This window comes from Pocillopora verrucosa, chromosome 12 (genome assembly GCF_036669915.1).
Source record: "Pocillopora verrucosa isolate sample1 chromosome 12, ASM3666991v2, whole genome shotgun sequence".
NCBI classification, from domain to species: Eukaryota; Metazoa; Cnidaria; class Anthozoa; order Scleractinia; family Pocilloporidae; genus Pocillopora; species Pocillopora verrucosa.
The window spans coordinates 3,818,842-3,827,148 of NC_089323.1; the positions used below are offsets into that span (position 1 = coordinate 3,818,842).

Consider the following 8,307-nt stretch of genomic DNA (forward strand, 5'->3'; position numbering starts at 1 on the left):
ATAACATAACAATACATATAAACCTTTCTTGAAATTTGGAGGGTGTGCAGTAGTCATAAAAAGCGGGCTCTGACACATTTCGTGTCCAGTACAAAAAACAACCTTGATTTCAAGGCAACTTGAATTTTTCACACGCGAGTTCTGAAGAGAGTATGAAAATTACTCTCCCTAACGATTCTTCTGTCACGCCATCGAGGTGTTACAGGTACCTTTTTTTTCATGAGAAGCTTCTTTGATACATGTAAAGTTATTTCAAATTCATTCTCTCGGTTTAACCATTTTATTTCGATCAAAAATTAGTCTTATACATTTTGACATAGGAAGCATTTAAACGATTGTGTGAAACAACAATATAATTTTTTTTATAAGTTAGAATAAAACTACCTACGCTTTAGCATAAGCTAAATTCACCTGCCTTCTTTATCTCACGTGTGTGCGGTTTAGCAAGTTAAATTCACCTACCCTTACTATCTCAAGCGCGAGACTTTTACATTTAAAAAATAATGATAAATAAATATTCTTCATCAATTTTCAAGATCTGTTTTTCCAAGAAACGACGTTGTTCTCGCAAACAGACCTAATAGTTTTTACCCAAATAGTTGCGTTAATTCACAATTCATAAGTTGAGGAACTTCTTCAATCAACTGATAAAATTTTAACAAAAAAAAAGCATGTGTCCGCGACATTCACCTCCCTTCTTTGTCTCACCCTTGAGACTTTTATATTTAAAAAGAATAATAAGAATAAACATTCTTCATCAATGTTCAAGGTCTATTTTTCCAATAAACGACTTTGTTCTAACAAATAGACCTGACAGTTTTCAGGTTTTTGTAAAATGAAAATTTGTGTTCATTCGCAATTCATTAGTCGAGGAAATTCTTCGACCAGCCCATAAAATTTTAACAAAAAAATAGCATGTGTCCGCGACATGACGATACAATCGCATAAAATCAATTGTACACCTCTGGCGTAGTTATTTCTTTAAAAACTGCCAAATTTCTCCTTGAAGGGCTGAACAATATAAAATGTCTCTTTGAACATTCCCAATGGCTTTTGAGAGAATATTTACAGAATTGATGCAGTCCTCTGGTGTATCTTGTTTTATGTCAGCATCTACACGATCATAAACCTTTTTTCTAAGCATATAAACTATATGTTTGTAAGATGCTTTTTGCTTTATTTATCAACGGTCTTTTCAGCGATTTACACTGCTCAATCTCGTGCAAAATTGAGTTGAACTCTATATCAGAGATAGAATTACTTTCAATTGCCTTTGAAAACAACCCGCTAACTGACAGGTGTTTTGTCTCTGCTATTGAAATAGTTTTTTTTCATGTTTTGTAATTTTCTTACTGAGAGTCTTGCTCCCAACACTAAATGCTGTTGACATAAATCCTAAAAAGCCGGCTAAAACAGCCATTGGTGCTCCCACAATAAATCCTAATTCCACTCAGAGAAACCGCCATACCGCTTGTTAACAATGCAACCGGTGTTACTCCTGTCACAGTGTATGTTGTGTGACAAGCGGATCTAATTTTCTTTAATTTGGCAAGGACACGTCGGTAATGAGTAACGTCATTCTCATTATGTTATAATTGGATATATCGGCGGTGCGCTTGGCAGAAGGCTTTAGGGTCCCTGGCTCACAGAGCTTCGCAAGACATTTTGATCAGCCATTTTTTAAATCATTAAATAATCTCTAATTCAAGCGTCATCAGGGACGAAAATTCGTATGGAAGTGATATCATTCCTTGATGTTATTTTTCGCAACACGGGATTCGGTAGAGAATAATTTACCCTTTCAAACTGGCTCTTAGCAGTATCAAAGCAACCAAGAACTCTCGAGGGTTCCCCATTGAATAGGTTTTCATCCTTGTCCAAAAGATCACACATGGGCAAGGTAACTGTTGAATGAAGTAAATCGGCTGAGGAGATTTTTTCCCTTGCAAACGCTGATCAATCCCGAGGAGTAATATTTTCCCAAAGGCTTTCGCAAGGCCCTCAAGATTGTATTTTCCTGGAGGAATTATTTCAATACTTGCATTGTTTTGTCTATCGGAGATAGATATTTCTCCTCTTCTCTTCAAATTATACCATGAATTGTAGAGAGGACAAGACAAAAGTCTAATATAGTTTAATTTACCGAGAGGTTCTCTAAAGCGAACCGTGTGATCATTTGAATCTGCAATAACTGTCAAAACAATCATTTTCATTATAAAAACAATAATAAGAGGTTTGCGTGGCTAAGATCAAACGAAGCGAATAAGGAAGTCTAATCCTAAAAAGTACCAATTCAAAAACAAAAAACTGAAAAATCCCAGAAATAAAAACTCCTTTATAGATGTGCTTGAGCTAGATCATTAAAATCGTCCTAGTAATGCTCATTTCAGATGTTTTATTTTTAACTGCATCGCTACCGCTAAAACAACGATTAGTGACCGAAAAAAGCACATATTCGAATATTCTCAATTCAACATAAGAAAAACAAAATCTTTATACATGGTAAATATTCATTTGTGTCGGTATCAATTATTGCGTGACCAGCTCATGATATAAATGGCGGAGGGGAAAACACAACGCAAAACCTGGGCTCCTGTCAAAACGTAATACCCAGGCGTAATATAGTAATTGAAACGGCTAATAAAATCACAAATAAACAAGGTAAGAGTGTTATGTTAGATTTTTTAACAAATTGTCATGATTTATACCAGTTAACGGTGGCGACAAGTAGGCGCACCATGTATATTCCATAGTCACTATCAAGTAAATTTTGCCGGACTTTGACTTCGTCTCAAGATAGAACAACATAAATACACAAGGAAATTTTTACAGTAACTTTATAACCATCCTTTTGTCTTTTAAAAATTTGAAGCTCAGTAGATTCTGTCATATCGGTCATTGTTAAAACTGTCTTTGTTTTGACGCTACTTTTCGAAATAGGAAAAGTATGTCGAACAAAAATATTGACCAAAAAAATTAAATATTTCTTTGCCAACTTCAATAATAACAGGGGATTAAGTTTAGATGATAAAACAAAGGCATGTGTTAACAGAAATGCCGGATGTCAAGTGGAATCGTTACACGAGGTCACGCAACTCGGGTGATATTTACGGTGAAAATTTGCATATTTGAGCGGTCGAACGAAAAAAAGTCATTTCTCGAAAACTAAAATATATTTCCAAAAAAAAACTACATCACCATTATTAGAACATATTGGGCTACAAAATATAAAAGAAGGGGTGAATTTCAATTTGTCTTTTTGTCGACGGGGTTAGAATTGTATATAATGGTACTATGTTTTGATTTGACATTTGTTAGCTTAAATAGGCAAATACCAAAGCATCTTTAACACCAAAGATGCTGAAAAGTTGTGTTTGTCTGATTCTATCTTCTTTTTTCTTCCCCTTCAAATTACGCCTGATCAATACAAGTCTGACGACTCCGAGAAAATATATCTAAGTCCATGGAAAGCACAGTGCTCGTAGGATTGTCTGCTTTACTGCTTGCCTCACTTCTCTGACTTTCCAGCAGTAAAGAAACGGGTTCAAAGTGGAATTAAAATACGTTAAAATAGTTGTAATTCCATCAATAAAGACTACATGTGAAGAATAAGTTTTTCTGTAAGTGATCACAAGCAGCATTATGAATTTTGGTACATAACAAACAACTAATGCTAACTGTACCCACAGTGCACTGCTTACTGCCTTCCTGTATCTTGCCATGTTCAGAGCAGTTGTTTGGCTCGGCTGTTGTTGAACTTGATCTTGTACTTGAGCTTGATAATGTCTAAGAGTGCAAAATATCTTTGTGTACGAGGCGATTGAGATCACTAAGCATGACGGTATAACTATGGTAGTATACCAAATGGTTATTCGAGTATGTGAAATGAAAAATGATCCAGCAGCGACGGAAAAAAATCCAAAACGTAGCTGAAATGATGTATGTGCGCTTTAAAGTTACTATTTGCCTGTATCTTATTCCCAACCACAGAGCGAGAAGTCGGTCCGCGCTTATGGCCGTCAACGTCAGCAAAGACACTCCACATAATGCATAGCTTGATATGTAGGTTGCGTCCATTGCGTGTCGACAAAGACTCCGGTGTTCGTGAACCACGGACATCCAATAGGTAGAAGCGAGAGGCTGGCTAACAAGACCAACCAAAAGATCAGTTGTTGCCAGACAACGATACAAGAGTTTGGATGGTGGATGAAGGGAAGATTCCTTGTTGAGGGCAACAAGTATTAGAAAATTCCCAAGAAATGCTGTGATGGAGAGGAAAATGTTGACTGCTGAGAAATAAACCGATTGTTGTTGTAACCCAAATAACAAGGAGGAGGAGCATCGCGATACTTCATATATGTTTCCGTCTGTGTTCCACCCTCTGTTGAGTTTGTCGTCGCAATCATTGTGCAGCTCTTAAAACGGTCATCCTTCTTTCGCTACGGTATTTTGGAACTGCTGGCAACACGGGGTAATCTTCTCCACAACAACCACCTGGCCAAGAAACAGTTAAATTTTATATTTCTTTGTGTCATAATCACTAAAAGCTTCTTTACTGCATCCAACCCGTTTTAGATTGATTGAATGATCTGTCTGTCAAGACAATTACCGCGATATTTATACATATACACCTTTCTTGAAATTTTGGAGGGTATGCCTTGCCTTAATCAGCCCCATGAAAGGTGTCCCTCTGGTTGATAAATTTCATTCAAGAACGCACTTTAAATAAGAGCTGATAAAAATTTTAGCGATGAAGACATCTGTTCGTTTGTTATTTTTTGATAAACCTTTCGGTGGATAAAAAAATAGGAATTGGCCAGAAAAGGTAAACCTAAATTGATTTTTAAGGATATTTGTCGATCCGCAAAAAGACATTACTGCTGAAAAATCGCGTTCAATAAAACATTGCAAAAGTCTTATCTTCAGCCAAATGAGAAACTACCAATTAAAGCGAATCAGTTGCAAGTATCCACAGCGCATTTGATTTCGGACTTACTCGAAACATCTATCGACGAATCACCTACCAGCCGTGTACCTCCTCTTTGTGAGATTTTTTAGGGAAGTTGGAACATTAAAAAAAAACAAACAAACAAACAAACAAAGCGAAAAAGGAAATAGTAAAAATCCAAATTGTTTATTTGTTCTTGATTTATAACAGTCTTGAAATAAATTTAAAACAGTTGTAATTTCCAACACAATTAAATGACAATTGAAAATCCATTCACGGCCTTCGATGTCACGTACTTTCAACTGATTATCTGCTGCCAAAAATTGTCCACATTCAGTTTTTAATTCATATCTCAACAAATATTTACAGCAATAACACCTACAACATTTCATTTTAAAGTGTATAAAATGGGCTTCTCAGGGAAAAAAAGTTTCATTGCTGAAACTCAGGATTTTCCTGATCAATGATATTTAAAGGACAAAATAAGTAAGACTTAAAATTTGAGGTCAAAGTCACTGTTCCTCCTAGGTAAAGTTACTTAAGATTAATTGATAAAAAAAGTAGATTATTAACATGTCAGAAACATTTCCTGAAAATCTGAAAGAAAAATAGCAAAAAATGAATTTTTTATGAATTTCTATGTGCACCCATGTCATTAAAGAAAAAAAGTAACAGAAAAAAATTTGTTGAGAAATTCGACGTTATAACAGGAGGATGGGTAGGCCCTGATGTTTTACTGTGTGAATGAATTTGCCTTTTAACATCCCTACTAACTAATGAGAGTCCTCTCTGAGAAAACGAGGACTAAATCACAACTATTCCCACTGACAAAAATAAAAGCAACAAAGTATTTTTTGGATATTTTTTAATTTTTAATTTTTTTTTGTTGAGAAGCACAATATTTGAAAACATTGGAATAAACATTGGAAAATGTTCTGAGTATGGGAAATATGGTACACCAAAAATTTACCTGTGGTACTTCTTAGAATGAAACATTGCAAAACAATCCCAACCCTTATTAATATGCTTTACAATAAAATCTCCCCTACCCTTTTTATAAAATACCACACAGCGTCTCTGAGTATCAGAGAAAACTGGGATAGGGACAGTTGTAAATTCCTCTGGGGCAGAAGGAGATGATTTCACCATGGTATTCTCCGGTGGACTATTATAACCAGAGAAAAGCACAGAGTTGCCCAACAATTTCTTCCTGGAAATCACCCAAAGAATAATTAGAGGGACCTATTCGAGCATCATCGTCAGGAAACTGAGCCTGATGCTCCTTGAAAAGGATAAAGTCATTAACTACAGCCATGTCAGTAAGGTGGTAAAACAAAGTTTTCCACCAATTTATGGACTTACGTAGTACACTATTTGTGGTTAGAATTTTATCAGATCGGTAAACCCCATTCATAAACTAATTGTTATTAGCTATAACTTTAGGCTGTGGTACTTCCCTCATGCTCCACACAGCATGCTCCTTTCTTTTCCTGTTGACAGGACCGTGATCATTAGCTTTATATCTACAGTTGATAACATTGAAACTACTGTGTTATCCAACCACTGAAGTATCAAACAAGGAGGGTTCCTTTCCCAACGCATAATACCCTTTTCTTTCTTATGAGCCCATACCCCACACTTTTTTAACGCAGCTGAAAAGCCTCTCCTGTTTTTTCAGGATGGCACCGGTGGCAAGGACTCCCTGAGCAAACAAATGTTTGATGTTTAACCCAGATTTAGAAAAGGCCTTAGTTTCCTTCCTTGCGGCTTTACCAATGTAGACATTGAAGTCTGCAGTGTAGCCATTTGAACTGTCAGCCAATACCCACAATTTGATACCCCATCTGGTGGGCTTGTCTTTGATATATTGACCTATTTCAGACCTGTGACAAGACTTAACCAAGCGTTCATCAATAGCCAAATCTTTACTGGGCTGGTACTAGGCAAGACCCCAAGATTCAAAATAATTAATAAATGACTCAACTTTACGCAACTTATGAGATTCATCTTCATTAGTGGGATCTACCACATGCAACATGGCCATTAGAGCTTTGAATCTGGTTCTGGACATGATTGCTCTTGCCCAAGACAATGATATGGGGTTTTTACGCACCAATACTTATCAAGATAACCAATCTTTACAAGCCCCATATAAATGAGAAGAGCGATCAGCCGCTTGATTTCATCAGCTGTGGTCTCTTGCCAACTACCATCAGAGCTTGAATGCAAAAAATGTTTAACGTTTCGTTTCGTTATTTGAAAACATCCCCCAGTTATTTTCTCTTCATGTCGCATCCGATCAGAATTTATGAAAGGAATAATGAAAGGTGCAAAATGTTAGTTAACTAATCTAACACACCATTATAATAAAGTTCGGATATAACGCGCGCTGTCATTGGTTAAAAGAGCGTGTTCTATGAGAGTATAGAACATAGAGCTGAGCTAAAGCTGTCATGCCATCTGCCAGACTGGACTATGTGCGACCTTTTCCAGGACTTTTCTCTGGCCTTTTGTTCGCTAATTGAGAGTGAAATTTCGAAAACAAAGGTTTATAAACATGACAAGCGAAATGCGAGACGTAGTCTCGCGTTTCTCCCTACACTTCTTTCGATCTCTAACCGCTTCCTGCGTGCTTTATAACAGAACAGAGCACAGTCATGGCTTCTCTATTTGTTAATTAGAAAGCCATTTCAATGTTCATTCATTCCACCCTCCTTAGTTTCTCTCAGTCTCATTCGAACGGCAGCTGGTTGTGATCTTAAATTCTTCTCTTACATTGTCTCAGTTTTTGAAATTTAAAGTTACTCGATCGTGAACGTTGAGAAGCCAAAATTGATCGATATACCGTTGCGAAAAGCCAAAATGGATCGGAAATTTTGATTAATTAAAATGAAATACTGGGTAGTAGACATGCTTATTAGAACATCAAAATATTTAAATATTAAAGAAATTATTCCTTTTTTTTTTTTTTTAATTTGCTTTTTTCTGTTTTTTAGTCACTCAGACAAAATCTGTTTTGGGTTTTTCAGTGATCGGCAAATAAGGACCATTCAGTGCAGTCAAAAATATTCGGAATAAAGTTCTAACTTGCAATTTAAAGTAAATTATTTGACTGAAGGTCTCGCTTCTTTTGTAAACATATAATAACATGAGAAAATATCTTATAAATTCTGTATTTCTCCATTCGTTTCGAATTTTCTTTCTAGAATATTCAAGTTTCAAGTTTCCCTCTATAATGTTCATGTTGTGTTTCCTCTGTCGTTCTTTTCCTTTCACGCATTTGAAATCAGAGAGACATTTGTTCTTGCAAAGCATAAATGATCTTCAATTGCATAACTAAAATTCCCACCACAATCTTT

At 36.0% G+C, this 8,307-nt stretch overlaps 2 pseudogenes; both read right to left on the reverse strand.

Annotated features, from left to right (window-relative positions):
- Nucleotides 1-3,455: 3,455 nt before the first annotated feature.
- On the reverse strand, nucleotides 3,456-4,535 carry LOC136277396 (melanocyte-stimulating hormone receptor-like; annotated as a pseudogene).
- A 1,379-nt stretch (nucleotides 4,536-5,914) lies between these two features.
- Nucleotides 5,915-7,243, reverse strand: LOC136277397 (piggyBac transposable element-derived protein 4-like; annotated as a pseudogene).
- Between the last annotated feature and the right edge of the window lie 1,064 nt (nucleotides 7,244-8,307).